The sequence below is a fragment of the Mytilus trossulus genome, chromosome 10, assembly GCF_036588685.1.
Source record: "Mytilus trossulus isolate FHL-02 chromosome 10, PNRI_Mtr1.1.1.hap1, whole genome shotgun sequence".
NCBI classification, from domain to species: domain Eukaryota; kingdom Metazoa; phylum Mollusca; class Bivalvia; order Mytilida; family Mytilidae; genus Mytilus; species Mytilus trossulus.
In genome coordinates this window covers 76,663,414-76,685,775 of record NC_086382.1, presented here as the reverse complement: position 1 = coordinate 76,685,775, position 22,362 = coordinate 76,663,414, and the positions used below count along the sequence as shown (strand labels likewise).

General features: G+C 32.4%; 1 long non-coding RNA gene across 2 annotated transcripts; it reads left to right on the top strand.

Annotated features, from left to right (window-relative positions):
• Positions 1-1,753: 1,753 nt before the first annotated feature.
• On the top strand, positions 1,754-21,670 carry LOC134686651 (uncharacterized). Of its 2 annotated transcripts, none has more exons than XR_010101632.1 (3): positions 1,754-1,835; positions 19,825-19,883; positions 20,915-21,670. It is a non-coding gene; the product is annotated as an uncharacterized LOC134686651 (long non-coding RNA). The 2 variants fall into 2 exon arrangements; XR_010101633.1 differs by lacking the exon at positions 1,754-1,835 and adding an exon at positions 11,332-11,387.
• Positions 21,671-22,362: the final 692 nt, after the last annotated feature.

Below are 22,362 nucleotides of genomic sequence, written 5' to 3'. Positions count from 1 at the left end.
AATGCACTCATCTCCACTTCAAACACACACATATATGAATATCAATTAAATGATAGCGAGACATGTTGCAATGTTAAACTAATTACGCTATGGGAAAATCAAAATTTGCATAACATATACCACAATATTAGAGACAGTGGCGTCAGTTTTTCTCAGAGCTTTCAGCTCTTTGATTTAAATTGCGACCTAAAATTTCTATATTTATGAAGGATAAATGTTTTGAATGAAGAATCGACGAACAAATAATACTATTTATTTGTAAAGTCTATACGTAATAAAATTGAGAATGGAAATGAGGAATGTGTCAAAGAGACAACAACCCGACCAAATAAAAAACAACAGCAGAAGGTCACCAACAGGTCTTCAATGTAGCGAGAAATTCCCGCACCCGGAGGCGTCCTTCAGCTGGCCCCTAAACAAATATATACTAGTTCAGTGATAATGAACGCCATACTAATTTCCAAATTGTACACAAGAAACTAAAATTAAAATAATACAAGACTAACAAAGGCCAGAGGCTCCTGACTTGGGACAGGCGCAAAAATGCAGCGGGGTTAAACATGTTTGTGAGATCTCAACCCTCCCCCTATACCTCTAACCAATGTAAAAAAGCAAACGCATAACAATACGCACATTAAAATTCAGTTCAAGAGAAGTCCGAGTCTGAGGTCAGAAGATGTAACCAAAGAAAATAAACAAAATGACAATAATACATAAATAACAACAGACTACTAGCAGTTTACTGACATGCCAGCTCCAGACTTCAACTAAACTGACTGAAAGATTATGATTTCATCATATGAACATAAGGCACAATCCTTCCCGTTAGGGGTTTAGTATCATACCATCATAACATATATTAGAAGAACATAACCCGTGTCATGCCAACAACTGTTTTTAGAATAAATGTGTTTAGTTACGACGCACAGACCTTATTAGTGACTCAATATTAACACCAAAATATGCAATCTTTAATGACTTGACAACAGTATCGTAATTATATCCCTTCTTAATAAGTCTATTCAAAGGTTTTGTAAGTTTCTGAGGTGAATACTGACACCTTTGTGCTTTATAAAGAATATTTCCATAAAAAAATGGATGTGAAATACCTGAACGTATAAGAAGTCTGCATGTGGAGCTATATTTACGAATGATGTCTTTATACCGATGATAAAATTTAGTAAATGTTTTGACTAGTTTGTGATATCAAAAACCCTGGTGTAATAATTTTTCAGTAATACATAAATTTCACTCGTTAAAATCTAAAACATTGTTACATACAAGTTGAGATATATAAACACCGTAAGATGGTGACAAGGGAACGTCACCATCTAAAAACGGATAACTAACGATAGGAAATGAAAAATCATCCCTTTTATCATAAATTTTAGTATTCAGCTTTCCGTTAGTGATATAGATATCAAGATCGAGGAAAGGGCAGTGGTCGTTGTTAGTATTAGCTTTATTTAAAGTAAGTTCAGCAGGATAAATTTCATTAATATACATACTGAAGTCGTCATTATTGAGAGCCAAAATATCATCCAAATATCTAAAAGTATTATTAAATTTGTTTATCAGATGTTGTTTTGATGGGTCTTTGCTTATTTTTGTCATAAATCTATATTTGTACGTAAATCTATATTTGTCCATCTAAATAGGGATTTTCTAGTGAACGATTTTTTGTCTTTTAAATAATCTATTTTTGTTCTGGTATTTTCCTGACTTTAAATAGTTTATTAGGTCACCTTTCAAAATAGATCCATTTCTACCTGTTACACCTGTGAAACGTGTAGTACTGCATATTCACTGTTTATCTTTGAGATAGAAGATGAAAGGTGAGTACATGTATCTTATAATCGTATATTTATTTATTTAAATGCTATGATAAGTTGTGACTATTGATGAGTATTTTCATTCATAAGGCATAATACTGGGGAATAATAATGCGTATAAGTGGTGTGAGGCACTGTGTTTAATTGTGTATTGGGGAGGGTGAAGGCACTGCGTGAAAAACGATATGAGTTACAACATATCATAGATACCAGGTTTAAAATGTGGTACTTCATACGTGCATTTTGTTTACGAAAGACTCTTCAGTGACGGTCGAGTCAGAAGCAATAAAAAAGCCGAACGAATAGTACGAAATTGAAGAGAAATGAGGACCCCTAAATAGTTAAACAAAGTTTAACAGTTTTACAGCTGATGTAACATAATTATTCGTTAAAAAATACAACAACAAACAACGTTTCATTAATGTTATTTTCCACCTTGTTGGCTAATATTAATATACGAAGTTTGGCAGTATTTCGGATTTTGACGTAAAGACTTTTTCATTTATAACTTTAGTTGAACTACATTTGATAATTATAAACAGTGTTAATGGTTAAGATGTGAAACTATAGAATAGAAAAGTATAAATGATTAAATCTTTAATAGGATAAGTTTCTCAATTCAAGTATGGATTATCCCTCTTGCATCGGATAAGATATTAATTAGATTTGGAAGATCAATTTGGAAGGACAAATAATGCATCCTATTTTAAGGTCACCTTGCCCTTGGGCCAAGTGAGTTTTCGCAACACTTGGCATCCGTCGTCTTCGTTCTTCGTATGTGGTCAGTCGTCTGTCGGTCATCGTCGGCGGTCGTATTTGGTCCGTCGTCGTCGTTGTCGTCGTCTTCAGTCGTCTGTCGCTATCTTTAAGCAACATCTTATCCTCTGAAACTTACTGGTCCATTTTTGATAAACCAAATAAGTCACAATGGAGTTTTATAAACAATTTTATAAGCATTGCGTAAATAAAACATGCAGGCAAACGCAAGTTTAAAAAAAATTACGAATAGTGAAAATCTGACAGGGCAATAATGTTCAGATTGTCCTCATATATCACAAGTATCAAAACACTTTTTATTGCAGTTATTGGCCTTACAGGACAAATGTAGTCCTTTTTAAATCATTTTTGCCTATTATCTTTAAAACAAGATCACGGAAAACTTATAATTGCAAAAAGTTACCAGCAAGACAGGTTCTACAAATAAGTTCATTTACTTTATATCTCAAAAGTTAAAATAGATAGATAGAAACTATCAAGATGATTATCAAGACAAGATCTACAATATAGACCATTTGGAGGAAATCGTCCGGCGACTCGTTGTTCTCCTCTTATATTTAATGCGTTTCCCTCGGTCTTATTTTGTTAACCCGATTTTTTTTTGTCAATGGATTTATGAGTTTTGAACAGCGGTATACTACTGTTGCCTTTATTAATGGCTAGATAAGCTTGTATGAGAGCGGCATAACATTCCATTATATACGGAATATTGTTTGAATTACTGCGGTACGAACATGTTGTAGGTTATACATCAATAAATATACGAGGAAATATTTGAAGTTTCACAATATATCTTTGATAGGGGAACATGAAGATAACGGTATATTTCTTAAAAGTTTCAAAATTTAACGCATACCATTAATAAAGTGTTAAACATGGATAGAAGTTGTATTAGTGTTGGCAAAATACCGGTTAAGGTTTTGATTAAAAGTATGTTCTTTTATTTGTAACGTGAAACAACGGACATTGTGACATTACAAAGTAAGAAGTTACACAGACAAATTTTTTTTAGGGTTTTGACCCAAATTTCCCGGTTCATCGACATGTGATGGTGTAAACGGGTCATTGTGTTCTATGAACACTGTTTAAACAATAAGGTAATACAAATCAGAATTAAGAAACTGAATGGGTCCATCAATGCTCATGCTACGTCAATCTTCAAAGACCCAAATGTTGATAAACACCTATCCGACCTCCATGATAAATATGTTGTTGTCCCCGCAGACAAAGCCCCAAATAACATCGTTTTTGTCTGTAAAAGTCAAATTCGTTGTGTTTGAAAAGTTTGCCTGCATTCCTTTGGTAAATTTGTATTTCGTTGAACATTTAAATTCGTGGTTCCCCTGTTCCCACGAAATCCACGAAAATTGGTATCCAGCGAATATTAATGAATCCACAGTATTTTATCAGCAATCAAAGACGGGCTTCAAAGTTATTGTGAAACTGCCTATTCTAGAGGTGGCGTGAATCACATGTTGATACTTAAAAATTCCAAAGATCTTTTAGAGTACATACAATCTAACTCTCTTTCATCTTGTAACAGTATTAAAACATTTGACTTTTCTACTCTTTACACTAGTATTCCACATTCAAAACGTAGATACAAGTATCTTGTCTTAGGGAGGGATAAATCCTACTTTGTAAAGAATCACTCTGATTCAAACAAAAAAATCTCTGAAACCCGTAATATCAAGATGCTTGATTTCTTGATTGACAACATATTTGTTACGTTCGAAGGACGTGTTTTTCAACAGACTGTCGGCATCCCAATGGGAACAAAATGTGCCCCTCTACTTGCTGACTTGTTTTTCTATTATTATGAGGCTGACTTCATGCAGGAACTTCGTAGGAAGAAAGATAAGAAGTTAGCAATATCCTTTAACTCCACAGCTATATAGATGACGTTCTTTCATTAAACAATTCAAAATTTGGTGACTATGTGAAACGCATCTATCCCATCGAATTGGAGATAAAGGATACTACAGATACAGTTTAGTCGGCTTCATATCTTGACTTACATCTAGAAATTGACAATGAGGGTCGGTTGAAGACAAAACTTTACGACAAAAGAGATGATTTCAGCTTTCCAATTGTGAACTTTCCATTTCTAAGTAGCAACATTCCAGCAGCACCTGCATACGGGGTATATATCTCCCAATTGATACGATATGCCCGTGCTTGCATTTCCTATCATGATTTTCTTGATAGAGGGTTACTGCTCACAAGGAAGCTTTTAAACCAAGAGTTCCAAATGGTGAAGTTAAACTCATCCCTTCGTAAATTTTACGGACGCCATCAAGAGTTGGTTGACCGTTATGGAATAACCGTTTCACAAATGATATCGGATATGGTCCTTACGTCGTAACTATAATCCCCTTCCCTTTCATGAATTTGACCTACCGAATTAGACTATTCACCGGATTTGTAATCACATAAGCAACACGACGGGTGCCGCATGTGGAGCAGGATCTGCTTATCCTTCCGGAGCACCTGAGATCACCCCTAGTTTTTGGTGGGGTTCGTGTTGTTTATTCTTTAGTTTTTCTATGTTGTGTCATGTGTACTATTGTTTTTCTGTTTGTCTTTTTCATTTTTAGCCATGGCCTTGTCAGCTTGTTTTAGATTTATGAGTTTGACTGTCCCTTTGGTATATTTCGTTCCTCTTTTGCAAGTATGATCTTGAGAAACGAAGATAGTCCGTCGAAAGGAAATGATAAATGGCTTACACGTGTTAAGAGAGAGCAATATCTTTTGCATCTAAAACACACCCTTGTAGATTTCGATAAAAAAAAAACGGCTAATGCTGCTACAAGGCAGCACTCGCACCAACAGTGTGGAAAGAGATTAATATAAGTTGCAATAACCTGTCCCCCAATCCACTCTAAATAAATATGTTTAAACTAAACAATTATTTTAAAACTATCTGTTATTAGAAACACACCAGGGATTATACTTCAATGCAAATAGAATATAAAAATTAAAACATCAAGAGACAAACCGAGTCAACCTTTAGTTTTCAAGAATGAAATACCTGAGTTTTTAATATATGCACAGTCATCTAATGTTATATACCACCCATTCATTCTATAGGTTTCGATTATCTTTTTGACACATTCTTTTCTATTCTAAATGAACACTTAGTACATTAACGATATTATCATGGTATATCAAATAACTTTCAGTTTTAATTCGGTTACCCCCTTGGTATTAGTTTTCACTTTTTGCACCATACCACTAAGTAAATTCACAGAAAGTACAAATAACTCTACAGGAGCACAAGATCTTGAATGCTATAAATAACAGCATTTTACAACTCATCCAAATAACTGTACCGGAGCACAAGATCTTCAATGCTTAAAATAACAGCATTTTACAACTCATCCAAATAACTGTACCGGAGCACAAGATCTTCAATGCTTGAAATAACAGCATTTTACAACTCATCCAAATAACTGTACAGGAACACAAAATACTCAAGTTTAAAATATTACAATCTTACAATTGAGTAAAAAAATATGCAGGGACATAAGATGATCAAGGCTTAAAATAACAGCATTTTACAACTCAGTACAACTAACTGTACATGAGAATGAGATAATGAAGTCTTAAAATAACACAATCCTACAACTCAGTACAAAAGACTATACAGGAAAATGAGATAATAAAGTCTTAGAATAACACAATCTTACAACTCAGTACAACTAACTGTACAGGAAAATAAGATAACACAGTCTTAAAATAACACAATCTTACAACTCAGTACAACTAACTGTGCAGGAACATAAGACGATCAAGGCTTAACATAACACTATCTTACAACTCATACAAAAAACTATACAGGAACACAAGATACTCAAGATTAAAATTACACAATCTTACAATTGAGTACAGAAAATTATGCAAGGACAGAAGATAATCAAGGCTTTAAATAACACAATCCTACAACTCAGTACAAAAAACTATGCTGGAATTTATGATGATCAAGTCTTTAAATAACACAACCTTACAACGAAGTACAAATAACTCAGCGCAGAAACATAACATACCCAAGATTAAAATAACATCACCTTACAACTAAGTACAAAAAAAATATACAGGGACACACGATGATCAAGGCTTAGAATTACACTATCTTGTACCAAAGTAAAAATTCAATTTTACGTAAAATAAAGGACACGTAAAGCGCGTTATAATGTCAGATTGACGAAAGATGGATATTTGAGATCAACCATTCTTTTTAAATTTTACAATTTTAACAAGACATAAGAAGTTATTTTAATAAAAGATATTCTATACATGATCAGATACTATTCTCCTTTAACATGTAACATAAAACTTTTGCAACATATAACAAGAAATGCAACCCTTTTCAAGATACAGTATAAGATTACTAGACTGTAAACAAATGTGTTAGAATCAGTTTATTCTAACCTTTATCTTTTTACAAAATCAAGGTTTTCAATAAAGAAAGTAAAATACGATATAGTGTTTAAGCGAGATAACGTTCTCGGAATGATACAAAAAGAGCATTTAGCGATTTATCATTAGTCCTTTTAGCCTTATTTTTAATTAGAAATGTATCAATTTGAAAAGAGAAATTTCTAACCGTTTTGTTTATATAAAAATACGACAAATTATTACTGAATGATTATTTATTTCGTAGCGTTCATTTGTTTTTCTGTATTTTCTTTTTGTATCTTTATGATGGCTTGAATTTATATTTTGAATTTCCCTTGCAATTATTTTTGTTAATTTACTATTGCAGAATATTTATATACAACTACATAACCAATATCAACAGTTAAGGTCTCTTTGAGAAAAAAATATATGTAAACAAAGTAGTGACGTTTGTCGTGGTCTTTTATATTTCGATACCAATATCTTTGTTTGATCAGGGAGCTTATTCACGAAGCATCCGTTAACTAACTGACCCGTTAACTTAACGGAGACGTTAACGGATACGTTAGCTAACGGATGCTTTGTGAATAAGCTCCCAGTTATTTTACCGATTGTGTATTATTCCTGTTTGTGATATATTAACTGACTGTTGCGAGTCAGGTATATATAGCATACAACTCTCCACTGTCGACGAAGCTGGAATCGGCTGAAGTTTATGTATTTCCCTCAAGTTGTGTTTATATTTTTTGGGTGCCTCTTGTTAATCGATGTTCGTTTTTATTCTGTGGTTAGCATTTCGAAATGTACGATTGTATTGTTTATTTGTGAATTTCTCTGTCCTGAGTATTCTTGCATTTATTTGTACTGTATTTCTATCATCTAATGCCATTTTAGTGTTATATTTAACATTGCCATTAAAGCACGAGGTAAGGCTTATGTTTTCCTCTTATAGTTGGTATGTTTCCCTCGGTTTTAGTTTGTAACCCAGATTAGTTTTCTCTTAATCGATTTATGACTTTCGAACACCGGTATACTACTGTTGCCTTTATCTATACACATCGGTTTACTGCCATTGTCAAAAAATATCACAAGCTAAGAGTCCGTTATTCGCCATTGAAATTATTTATTACCACAGGCATATAACGGAATTTCGCCACCGGCTGACATTTTTCTAAAATGCGAGTTAAGTGCCTGTGTTTATAACATACATTACTTAATTTTGTATAAAGACAAACTAGAAATTATCTAAAAGTATTCACGTATTCATTGAGAGGCATATCAAGGTAATAAACAAAACAAAAGGAATTGAATAAACTCCAAAAGTAGCTTAAATCTCCAGTAAACATGACATAATCGAGTGTAGGACACAATCAGTAACATTACATTCATTACTACTGAAGATATAAGACCGCTAAAACATGTCGCATGTGATGTCGCATGGGATGTGAAATAACAAAACATCGATCAAGTAGTTCAAAACGCTTACCGTATAACTTATGTTTGATCAACTTCTGTTGTAACAATTTATGTAACAGTCAAAAGTGAAATCACAAAAATACTGCAATCCAAGGGAAATTCAAATCGAAAAGTCCTTAATCAAATGGCACAATTAAAAGCTCAGACACATCAATCTATGATGAGTTTATTATCAAACGAATAAATAACGACTAATATTCCGGAATGGTACAGGCATTTTCTTAGGTAGAAAATGGTGGATTGAACCTGGTTTTCTAGCTAGTTAATTATCTCGCTTGTATGACAATCGCATCAAATTTCTTTATATTGAAAACGATGCATGAACAACACAAACATACATCTTAGGTAAAAATGTCAAAATGTTTCAATGTTGAGATGGAGAAATTGAGATAGGGACATCACACAACATGTCCAGACAACATATCTGTTAAGACATTTGACAAAATAAACAATATGCAACGATGACGTTAATAACTATCAATACATAGATATTATCAATATAAATTAAACTTTTATTCAATTGATATTTGTTTGTTTTGAGATTGTGACACAGTGATGACGGCTGTACCCATATTTTGACTATTTTACCGATTGTGTCTAATTTGGTTACGCATTGTTGAAAATATATTGGAATTTGATGCAACTTTAATATAAGTGAGAGGTTTGGCCTATTAAACTAGGTTCAATCAACCATTTTCTACATTTGAAGATGCATGTACCAAGTCAGGAATATGACAGTTGTTATCAATTCGTTGATCCTGCGTTTTATCATTTGATTTGTCCATTTGATTAGAGACTTTCCATTTTGAAATTTCAGTATTTTTGTGATTTTACTTTTTATTCTATTTATATGTTATATTTCGTTGTACATGTACCTTATATAGAATTACCAACAAACCATGTATTCAGCAAAAGGCATACTTCAAATGATCTAGTATTACTACAGACAGAAAGTGCCTGTGTAGTGTAATATGGAGTTCATACATAAGTGTTAGTTTGGTACATTGATTTGTTTTTTTTACGAGAATTGAACAGGTACTTTTCACTCTTTTGTCAGCTAATGGACGACCTAACGTCACAAATAACTGAAATCAAATTTCGTCGTCAATAATGTTTCTATGATAAATATGAAGCTATAAATTGTCCTTATAAACGACTTTTATGTTTCCTGTCAAAATGACCTAAAGTAAATATTTTAAAACGGTTGGTTTTTGTTTATCTTATATTAATTGTATGATCTATTATACTCTGCGATTTCTTTAATTTTGATTCAACCTAACATTAATAACATAAATTGACAATTTAAAATGTTGCACAATCTGCAGAAGAGATACACTAATCTACATACATTAGTCATGTATCCTATAACACTTTATTGTAGTTGTTAAATGAATTTTACTGATTGATACTATTTCATCAACCATAGAGATCTAAATCACCTGGTATCAAACAGATGAAGCATCATTAATGTATGGTGTTATATCGTGAAGACATTATTACAACAGAAACCTATTTTCTATACAATTAGTACGATATTATCCTGCGTTATAATTTTCAACCCATATTCACCTTTAAAGTTTCAACACAGTTCAGTTTTAATGCAAGTGAGAATAGAATACATCTTTGTACATTTAGAGACTTAAGAGTCATGCGTTGTATGCAAAATCAAAATTATAAATTTGAAAAAGCTTCACATATCTGAATTCAAATCTTACGTGATAGTTAAGTGTTAGTCTTTCTGATGACCTTATTTTCTTTAATAGATTAAAGATAATTGTAATGCAAATTTATAGTTTGACTCATATTTGTTGACAATGAACGTGTGGAACTACAGGTGACAAGGTGTGCATGTTACTTGTCGAATTTTTAAATAATTATAATTGGACGAATTGAAACCAGTTTTTAGGTAATGATATAATTAAATTAATTCCTTTGAATTTAAAAACTGCATAATTTGAAGCTTTCAAGTAAAATTGTACGAGTTAATCCAGTACATATATATTGCTAAGTATGTCATTTTTGAAAGTAAAAAAAAAGAGAAATTGTTAAAATACTTCTTTTTTATAATTACATTTATTTAGCATTAATTAGACTATATTTCACTTTTTATCATGATATTGTCGTATAGTTTATAACGTATAATTTGATTATCCCTTTGATACATTTCGCCTCTTTTTAGTCATAATCATTATTGGGGTATATACTCTAAAAAAAGGTGCCCGACACCATCGCCTGGCAGCTATCAGGCCGTCATAGCAAAACATATATAAACATAGAGTAAATTTGACATGATGTTAAACATGTGTGCAATTACCCCACCTGCCAACCAACATGGCCGACATGGCTAAAAGGAGCACATTGGGGGAAAATGATGTTTTTGCATTATATCTCTGAAGCTAAAGCAAAATCCTAATGGTTGATTATTTAATGCACCAATGTTAAATACACATATCAGGTGAGCGACCCAGGCGCCTTGGAGCCTCTAGTTTATATCTAAACTTAATATCAATTTGATTTATCCTTGACAGAATGTTATTAAGGTTAGAAGTAATTCTTGGTAGCAATGTACCTTACTTTATACGATGAGTGCAACATGTGGAGCAGGATCTGCTTATTTTTTTATGTTGTGACTGTGTACTATTGTTTGTCTGTTTGTCTTTTTCCTTTTAAGCTATGGCGTTGTCAGTTATTTTGGATTTGAGTTGTGACAATCCCTCTGGTATATTTCGCTACTCTTTTATTTTAAATAATTTATCCGTTGTTTAAAAATTTTAAAAATGCAATAAACAAAATTCAAATTTTTATTTTTGTCTTTATAAAAATAACTTTTAAATGATTGTATTCTAAAAATAGTTTACCTGTTTAAACACAGTTAGTAGTTCGCCGACTCGTTTCTTGGACATGGTAAGTGAGATATTTATTTGTTACTTTGATATTTTATATTGCATCTGGCAACATTAAATTGAAGATCGAGTGACATTATTATTAAAATTAGTTATTCAAGAAAAACCCCCACTAAAATGCTATGTAAATACACATAGCTTTATAGTCCTCATCCAGCCTTCATACAATGTTAGGTTGTCCGAGAAAAATACGCTTATTGTATTTATCAAAATTAAAAAATAAATAAAGATGCAATATGGTTAGGATAAGTTTGAAAAACGAGAATAAATGTAGAAACCTAGTGGAACAAGCTGACTATAAAGAGGCGGCAGGTCCACGGCTGATGACTTTCAAAATTTCTTAGAAGTCATCATTTTGGTGTTTACATGAATATCAATAATTTAGTTTTACAAGTTTCCTGTATACAAAACTTAGAATTTTTCGAAACACAAAGATTATTTTTTTTTATCCTAGGCATAGATTACCTTAGCCGTATTTGGCACAACTTTTTGGAATTTTGGATCCTCATTGCTCTTCAACTTTGTACTTGTTTGGCTTTATAAAATTTTTGATATGAGCGTCACTGATGAGTCTTATATCAGACGAAACGTGCGTCTGGCGTACTAAATTATAATCCTGGTACCTTTGATAACTATATCCTCAACCAAATAGCAAAAAAACCCGAAATGAAAAACTTACAGGTGATCATAATGAGTTAGTAAAAGCTTATACACTTATAATTACCGACATGTTGTTCATGACAACATTCTAGTTTGGACCAAACTTAACTTGTTTTTATCATAAATCTCCTTAAGTATCGCATAACTTAAGGTGGTACCTTACACTTCACTAAAATCAATTTGGCTTGTTTAATTTTCATAAAATTTTGACAAAGAATTTACTTTGACCCTTTAAAAAAAATATAAAATTAAAAAAAAAATTGAACCAACAATTTTATCAGAAAAATTACAATGGTTATATAGCAGTTTGACAAACCCTCATTTTGATCATTGAGAAGCTTCATATTCTCTCAACAACACAACGTAATTAAAACGTTCAGATGATTTTACAGAGTTATTTCCCTGTAGTGTGAGGTACCACCTTAATACGTAATGATTGTTTAAGATTAGTGTGAGGAAGGCATGCTTCAAATTAGCAAACACAGAAATGGGAAGTAGTATCCAGATATACTGCATTAAAATTGAATAAATAGGTCTTTATCTGAAACATTTACTTATATAGTTATGTGTTCCTCTTTTACAATGGAAACAGAGGATTGTTTCCTTTATCAGTAAGGCGATATCTGATTATAAACGAAATAGAAAGATATTAGAGTCGAAAGGATTTTATATTAGTAGGTTCAAACATTGTGTTATTTTAACGAAATACTTCAATCCGATATTGTTTTGAAAATTTCGAATAATTTACAGTTTTCAAAATTTGTCAAGAAATATGAGATGTTTCTAACTCAACATAGTATATTCAATTAATTTAGTATGTGATATCAATCATATCAAATTTTAAGAGCCATTACACCATTAGTATAAATTTGCTATACTTTAGTTGTGTACATTTTGATGTCAAGGTCTTAAAACTCATGCTCTAATCAATGTCGGTGAACACATAATACATGAGATATGATTATATCGAAGAAATATACTACAGATTTGATATTATCGAATATGTACTGTATCTTTATTCCAATAAACTATTTCAAGAGATGTTCAATCGAATACGACAGTTTTTATCCACTCGTTGTTTAAAAATATTTGATGTGTTTGAGCATTTGAGTTTACCATTTACATAGGGACTTTCCATTAAGAATTTCCCATGGATTCCGATATTTATGTTATTTTACTTTTTGAATACCTCTGAAAACACACTATTTTCATTTTTGTCTTGTTTTATAGTTTATAGATTTGTGTGAAAAGGAATCAGGCATTTTGCAAGTTCTTTGATATTATCATCATACATATTGATAATGTCCCGTAATTCAATAAACCACATCACAATGAGTGTTTATACATACACTTTATAGCATATTGTGATATTTGCTTAATAATATATTTTTAGTGCTTGCATATCATATACCCAGATAACTTGAACTAAGGATACGTATATTAAACTATAAGGACTGCAATCTGGAGCCTGCCCTCAGATTTGAAATATATGGGCAACTACGAATTAAAATACATTGCAAAATGATATACATTCAGATAGTGAACTTCTCTTTTCTTAGCAGTGAAACACGCTCTGATCCATCGTTAAGTGATTGCATACATTCATGTATGGTCTTCATGACTTCCAGTTGACATGGGTTGTGCTGCCTTTTTAAAGGCAGCTTCAAAGAAATCATTATAAAGAACAATTGAACTGAACTGTTGACCGATACGATTTGTAAAATGTTTCAAATGGAGAAAAACATACGAATAGGTTACCCCTCTTCTATCAAGACTTATCTCCAATACCCTTGACGATCAGCACATACAAATCATTAATGCTAACTTGAACGTTTAGTGGTGGTAAGAGACAATCACAGGTTTATCTAAATACCACGTGGGTTAAAACATCTGTAAAGTCTTTACTATATCCAATGGTCGGTAAACCATTATCTTATGCGATAAATTTGCATTGATTGAATAAGGATAGAATATATGCATACCTTATGTGACTTAATATTAGGAGCTGATAATACATACTCGACCGCGATTTATAGAAGGAAGTTTAATTTCCAAGAAGGGATATTTTTTGTGACTTTCAAAGCTATTGTACCTACCTACGTCGGTTCAGAATGGTAAATATAATCATTCATAATTTTAGATTAAGATTACATTGTTACTAGCAGGTAGTCAATATTACATAATAAAGAAATCAAGGCCGACAGTAATCTCAGTGTCATATAACTAGATTAATAAAAATATGTTTTAAGGATTTGAATATGTATAATGGCAAAGGAATCTTATTAAAGCTAGATAATTGACAATAAACTAATTGGTACAAAAATTTCCGGAAACTTGAATATGAGTTAGTCCGCAATACTGACCCAAAGCGTTACATTAAAGCAATATGTTTTGGATGTAAATTTAGATAAAGGTTACATAGGTGTCCTTCTAGCGTCAGTTGCATATTGCTTCGAGTCTGCTCAACTCAAAAGTCCGCCAGATGATTTTACTAATTTTTAAAAACTGAACTGCAGAACTTTATACTTGCAATGTAATATAAATGAGATGGATATACTGAACTCCAAAACTATATTTGACCAACTACAGCTAGAACCATTTCCTCGATTAGTTTTTAATAATTTTATATAATTTTTGCCTTCATTCCCTTTTATCACTACCACTACGGTACTGGCATGAAATTCTTTCAATATTATTTTCTGACCCTTTGATAGTCATTCAAAATTGCTTTGATAAATGATTAGTATTAACCATTGAAAATTACTTTCGATATTAAGAATTATGGCACCGCGGGTAAAATTTCACGTTATGATCGATTTAACGCAATGATGGTGACCCCCTATGAGACCGTATGGGGTTAGTAAATGTCATAGGGGGGTCATGACGCGTTAATGGTGACGTCATCTATTAATGTTATTTCATTGTTCATTTTTCAACATAGCGCAGCAGAAAAGTCAAGAGTGCGATAAACTCTTTATACGGTTAACTACGGACCAAAGAGGGTGAATAAAATCCATCGGAGATTCAGCCTCCGGCCTTACCCCCGATGTATTTTACTAACCCTCTATGGACCCTGGTTATCTTTATGAACGATATTTTCTGTTAAAAAAACTGGTACCTGTTTACATTGGTTTGTTACCTTAATTTGTCCTTATCAATATACGAGATAAAAACAACAGGAAACTGCTGTCGCCTTTTCAACGTTTAATTAAATAGAAATAGGAAAAGGTGGTATGAGTGCAAGTGAGACAAATCCATTCAAGTAACAATTCATAAAAATAAACCATCATGGGTCATGGTACGGCCTTCAAGACGGAGCCTTGACTTACTTCGAACAGCAAGCTACAAAAAGCTCCAACTGATTACTAGTGAAAAATGTGTTGGTTATTGGTATCTACATAAGTGAGCATGGATACTTCGTATGATTATGTGCAAATTATACTTAGTAAAATTGAGAATGGAAATGGGGAATGTGTCAAAGAGACAACAACCCGACCAAATAAAAAACAACAGCAGAAGGTCACCAACAGGTCTTCAATGTAGCGAGAAATTCCCGCACCCGGAGGCGTGTAGTAGCCTTCTTAATTTCTATTCGAAAGTCAATGATGTGTCTTGGAAAACGAAACGTCGGACTTGGATATAAAACTAAAAAACTGGTATCTTCGAAGAGTTTCAATGAATAGTAAAATGTATGAATATTAAAATTTACACTGGTTGGGATAAACCTAGCCATATCTGGAGCATATAGTATTTTCGATGATTTACTATATATTATGCCTCATATGTTCTCATAGTTCATACGTCGTAACTACAATCCCCTTCCCTTTCATGAATTTGACCTACCGAATTAGACTATTTACCGGATTTGTAATCACATAAGCAACACGACGGGTGCCGCATGTGGAGCAGGATCTGCTTACCCTTCCGGAGCACCTGAGATCACCCCTAGTTTTTGGTGGGGTTCGTGTTGTTTATTCTTTAGTTTTCTATGTTGTGTCATGTGTACTATTGTTTTTCTGTTTTTCTGTTTGTCTTTTTCATTTGTAGCCATGGCGTTGTCAGTTTGTTTTAGATTTACGAGTTTGACTGTCCCTTTGGTATCTTTCGTCCCTCTTTTTTCTCTCTAATTGGACATTACTACTTTTTTAATAAATCAAACTATGACAGTAAAGTAAATTGAATTGGGTGGTACATGTATATGATATTGAAAAAGATATCATTTAATAAAATCATTAAGTATAACCTATGCGTCAATAAGGGTTCTTGACAATACAAATGTTCTAAATTCTTTATTATTTGAACCTACATATTCAAAGTACGATGAGGGGTAGGAATTTAGTATGTGGGGATTTTCAGTTAAATATAAATCAGACACATTGAATAACATGCTTAATCCAGTCAACAGTTAAAGAAATGTGGTCTAGTTCATTCTGGTTTATTCATAAAAAACAGTCTAAATAACTCAATGGAAACAAATACTATTTGAAGCATTGTTGCAAAATGAATGGAATAAGCAGGATTATTATATATGGAGGTATGACAATTTAATATATTAAAAAAACCTTTTATATTTAATATTCTGTCAAAGTTTACAATCAATAATCTGAGTTTCAGACACTAGGTGTGAATATATATTTTGTAACTGTAAACATTAATTTATGAATGCATTATTTAATTTTGCATTTACATTGATTACTAATGCACGACCTCCATTTGTTTATTTAGTAACGGAAGAAGGTCATACTTACAATATTTCTTAGCATTTATACATCAATAGGTGTAAGTGTTTTTTTGTAAAGAAACACTATAAATAAAGGCAACAGTAGTATACCGCTGTTCAAAACTCACAAATCCATAGACAAAAACAAAATCGAGGTAAAAAAATTAAAACAGAGGGAAATGCATAAAATATATAAAGGCAACAGTAGTATACCGCTGTTCAAAACTCAGAAATATCAGAGGAGAACAACGACACACCACTGAAATGTAACACACATAGAAACGGACCAAGCATCAGACAAAATCCCACGAGAATAAAAAATATAACATCAAAACCAAATACATGAATTTGGGATAGACAAGTACCGTGACACATCTTATCGCAATGTGAATTTACACTAAAAAAAAAACGACGCAACGTTAAAATGTAACACACTTACAGAAACGAACACTAATATAACAATGGCCATATTCCTGACTTGGTACAGGACATTTTTAAAGGGAAAATGGTGGGTTGAACCTGGTTTTGTGGCATGTCAAACCTCACACGTTAATGGCAATGTTAAATATAACATTGAAATGACAACATAATATTATAGGACTACAATACAAATAAATAGGAGAACGTATTAGACAAAGAAACACATGATTAATAGATAACAAAAAGCATCAGGTTTAAAATTCAATACGCAAAAAACGCGCCTCGTCCACACAAGACTCACCAATGACGCCCAGATAATAATTGCTATTGCAAACAGTAAATTTTATCAAATGAATTTAAAAGATATACATAATGAAACTGAAGTATTAATTAATTACAGAAAACTAAACCCGAATACATAATGCCAACATCAACACAGAATAGACACACTCGATTCAGTCCAGGCCTCAACGCAATGAATCATAAAAATGACGTCACATACGAAGGCGGACGGACGTTTATTTCTGATTAATTGATTACTATAGAGCAGCATTCAAACTGTGCCTATATACGAAGTTTACATCTCCTAATACGATATTCCCTGCTTGTATATCCTATCAGATTTCTTTGATAGAGGGTTGCTATTAAACCAAGAGTTTCAAATGGTGAAGCTAAAATAAACCCTTCGTAAATTTTACGGACCCTATCAGTTGGTTGACCGTTATGACATATCCGTTTCACTGATGATATCGGATATGTTCCTCATGTCATAACTACAATCCCCCTCCCTTTTCACGATTGTGAGTTACAGAATTAGCCTTGACCGGGTTTGTAATATCATGAACTACATGACGGTGCAACATGAAGAGCATGATCTGTTTACCCTTCCGGATCACCTGATATCTCCCCCAGTTTTTTCTTGGGTTCGTGTTGTTCAGTCGTTATGTTTTTTGTTGTGTATTGTGTAATAGTTTTGGTCTGTTGTTTTTTTTAATCCACGTTGTTGCCAGTTTTTTTTTTATAGATTATTTTTATTGAAAAATAAGTGCATACGATTTCCCTAAAGTTTTGTTGTTTTCTTTCATTTTGATGTATTGAATGAATAAGTTAGATTTTGATATAAATAAGTAAACCTCTTTATCCACTGTATGTGATTTAAAAGTTTCAACTTATGGAATCTAAGGGGACTATTGTAGATTAAAATGATTCATTACAACAAAGTTAAGTAATTTTATAGAAAAAATAATACTCTGTACTAGTACTCATCTATTTTGTTTTTACATGCAATATCAATTATATGGTAAATGATGATAAATGACCTGTCTACAACTTTTTTAAATATTTCAAAACTCGGTTTTTCCATTAAGAATAGATGGCTTTATCGTATTTCTCGAGTAATTATCTTTCTAATATTTTTTCGAGCACCAATGATTAGTCCGTTGTAAAAGAAACGCTGGTCTGGCGTAGAAATATCAGCCTAGTATTTATGCCAAGTTTCGTTGCTTAATGCATGGATTATGACGTAATTATTGCCATATAAAACCAAGGTTTGACTAGCGATAAAATCGGACAAAAACATGTGTCAGGCGAAATAAATTATAGGCCTTTTATGTTAGGTCGGTACATCACAGAGCGTATCACAATCCTAGTACGCAGCTATATTTGATACATTAAATTACTGTTAAGGTGGTATGGGTGTCTTTCGCCATCTTGGATTGTAAAAAACAGAGAATCTAAGGTCCATATTTTTTCTATCAAATTAGCAAAATTTGATGCAAGTATGCAGATTTTTCATGTGTTTTTACATTTAAAAGATCCAATTTATAAGAATATAACTTATACATATAAATATATGTACAAGTGTATATTACTTTTGGTTGTTTTTAAATATTTTGAAATTGTAATTTTAAGGGGAGGTAACTCTAAAATAGTGCATTTTCTGTTGGATTGTTCATGGAATTTTCCTACTTTGTATTTTAGCCGGAAAAAACGCTCGGTGACCCTATCTTTTCTTTTGATATTATCAAAGCATTGTTTGAAAGCTATATTTTCCTAATTTATCTTACAATTCTATCATTTCGTTTAGTTTCTATTCACAAAATGGTGTTTTTCCTGTATAATCCATACAAAATGTGTCATTTTGTCACGACCCGTAGCTTGAAAAAATGCACGGTGACCTATCATTTTTATAATATTTTTCAACATGTATCAATAGATACTATATTTTGGCAAAGTATGAACAAATTCTATCATTTTTATTTCAGACTCCCATACCACCTTAATTACCTGTTTACACCATTTTGAATTATTTCAAAGCACAACTGTTTTTCTTATCATAATTGGCTCCATCGTATTTGGCACGTATTTCCCCATTAAAAAAAAATTTACGAACACCAATGACTAGTCTATTGTGGTCAGTTTCGCCCAACCTTGCCCAAACTTAAAACTGAGGTGTAACAGTATAAAAAACAATCAAATAAGGATGGTCTCATCATAAAGATACAAATCACAAAAACAATCTAACAAAAACAATAAAGACGCAAATCTGAGAGTACTACCAGTTAATCTGAGGTAGTTCCAATCAAATAACAACTCATACAAAATCGTTAACATTTTTAATCACATCTTTTCGTTGCAGAATTCACAATGCTGAGCCTATTTTCGACTGGAAAGCTGACTCCAGTTTGACCCCTGTCCGTAAGTCATATTTTTTTTTATATTCACGTCATTTGGTATCTGATGAACATTGATATCATTGGAAAAAAGTAAAAACACAAAAATACTGAACTCCGAGGAAAATTCAAAAAGGAAAATCAAAAGGCAAAATCAAAAGTCCAAACACATCAAACGAATGGATAACAACTGTCATATTCCTGACTTGGTACAGGCATTTTACTAATGTAGAAAATGGTGGATTGAACCTGGTTTTATAGCTAGCTATACTATGGAAATTATACTTTATCACCGTAATTATGTATTTACTAAAACTTAACCTATGTTTGTCATATTTTGCTTCGAACTGGTAATGAATAAAGGCAACAGTAGTATACCGCTGTTCAAAACTCATAAAACCATGGACAAAAACAAAATCGGGGTAACAAACTAAAACCGATGGAAACGCATTAAATATAAGAGGAGAACAACGACACAACACCGAAACGCAACACACACAGAAACGGACCAAGCAACAGACAAAACACCACGAGAATAACAAATATAACATAAAAACCAAATACATGAATTTGGGATAGACAAGTACCGTGCCACGTCTTATCTCAATATCTCAAAAAGAGAAAACACAAACGACTCAACGTTAAAATGCAACACACACAGAAACGAACAATATTATAACAATGGCCATCTGCCTGACTTGGTACAGGACACTTTTAAAGGGGAATAAAAGTGGTGGGTTGAACCTGGTTTTATGGCATGCCAAACCTCGCACTTTAATGGCACAGTTAAATATAACATTGAAATGACAACATAATATTACAGTACTACAATACAAATAAAAAGGAGAGCATATTAGACAAAGAAAAGCATGATTAATAGATGACAATAAACATCTTTGAAAAAAAGTAAAATGATATGGGAGTGTTTAATTTAAAAATAAAGGCCTTCAAAGTAACCCTACACATACTTTCATTTATCCGAGCTGAAATCTGCACATTCTTGGAAAGTCTATACAATGACTGTACTGAGTAGCTATAAATTGGACTTTATTGCAGGTATAAAACAGAAGTGAAATGGGATAACGTATAGCAAAGTGTTTACTTGAGCATTCCAAGAAGAGTGTAAATGTGTTAACTGTGATAAATGATATATAAACTTCTAAGATATTCCAAATTTGATGAGGATCATAAAACCGTTTTTGCTATTTATTATGGTAACATCGGTTACGTTTTGTGAAAGTAAAAAACATAATAAAGGATCTTTCCATCTCGACGTGAAGGATAGTCTTGAAAACGTCGATCCCAAAAATCAAAATGCCATGATTTGGGAGAACTGTACAGAAAAATCCGAAAGTTTATTTACTCTTGAAAAAGAAAGATCCCAAATTGAATGCACAGAGAATGGTACGATCAAAGTAGAATTGACTATGACCGTCCTAGTGAAAGACAATCCCAGTAATGTGCTACTGTGTGTTAATCATCTCAATCAAGAAAAACAAAGAACAGAACAGGAATGTCAACAATTTAAATACCTGAAATCTCAAGCCGGTTATGTGACTAGCATTCAATTGAATTGTATATATAATGTCATAGAAGGTGACAAGATCCACGTAACAGTAGTAGGGACAAACATGATCAATAGATACAGGGTTTTCAACAGACTTCTTATGTATTATATATAATGTCACATAAAACCATTGACAATGCAAAACATAAAGTGATATCGTCTTATTTGTACACAAATCAGGTAATTTCTTATCTCGTTTAACTTGTGTCAAATGTTGAGCCCCCGGAACCCGTTTTAGCTTTCTATATGGTATAGCTGTTGGTCATTGTTAAGTGTCGAATATTCCCCTTTTCTTTCCAGCATGGCTATTTGAATGAAGATACAAAAACTTTAAGAGTTACACGAACATTAAGGAAAGCGGAACTGGCTTTGTCTCTTGGAACCTTTAAGTTTGTACTATACACTCCCTATCCTTCATGTTATATTGGTACTTGTAATGAATAAATGCGACAATATTCGAGTCCTCACTTTAGAAATTATTAAGGATTTTAGGATCCAAAATGTCTCACCTAAAGTTTACCTTCGATGAATTCGGATATGGTTTCGATTAATCACTATTTAACCGCAATACATCGGTATTGGTTTAGTCGTTTTATACATCCATACCGTTAAAATTGACGGTTTGACCTGATGCAGATACATTCATCAAAGTCAACACTTAAATTAAACTGCACGTAACAATCAGCCATATGAAGTCTCCACAACTAGTAATTATACCAATGAATGTTTGTATAAAGTTATACATAGTTGTTTTGAATAGCAACACAAACCATTAGGAGTTCAGAAAAATATTTTTCCCTTGCTTGATGACGATAATTTGCTTCAGTAAAACAGTTTCATCTATTCACATAAGAGATTTCTTAAAGGACGCTTTCCGTTTTTTTGATAAGTAGTGAACGAAAAAAGTACTACTAAAATTCCGAGGTAACTCCACAAC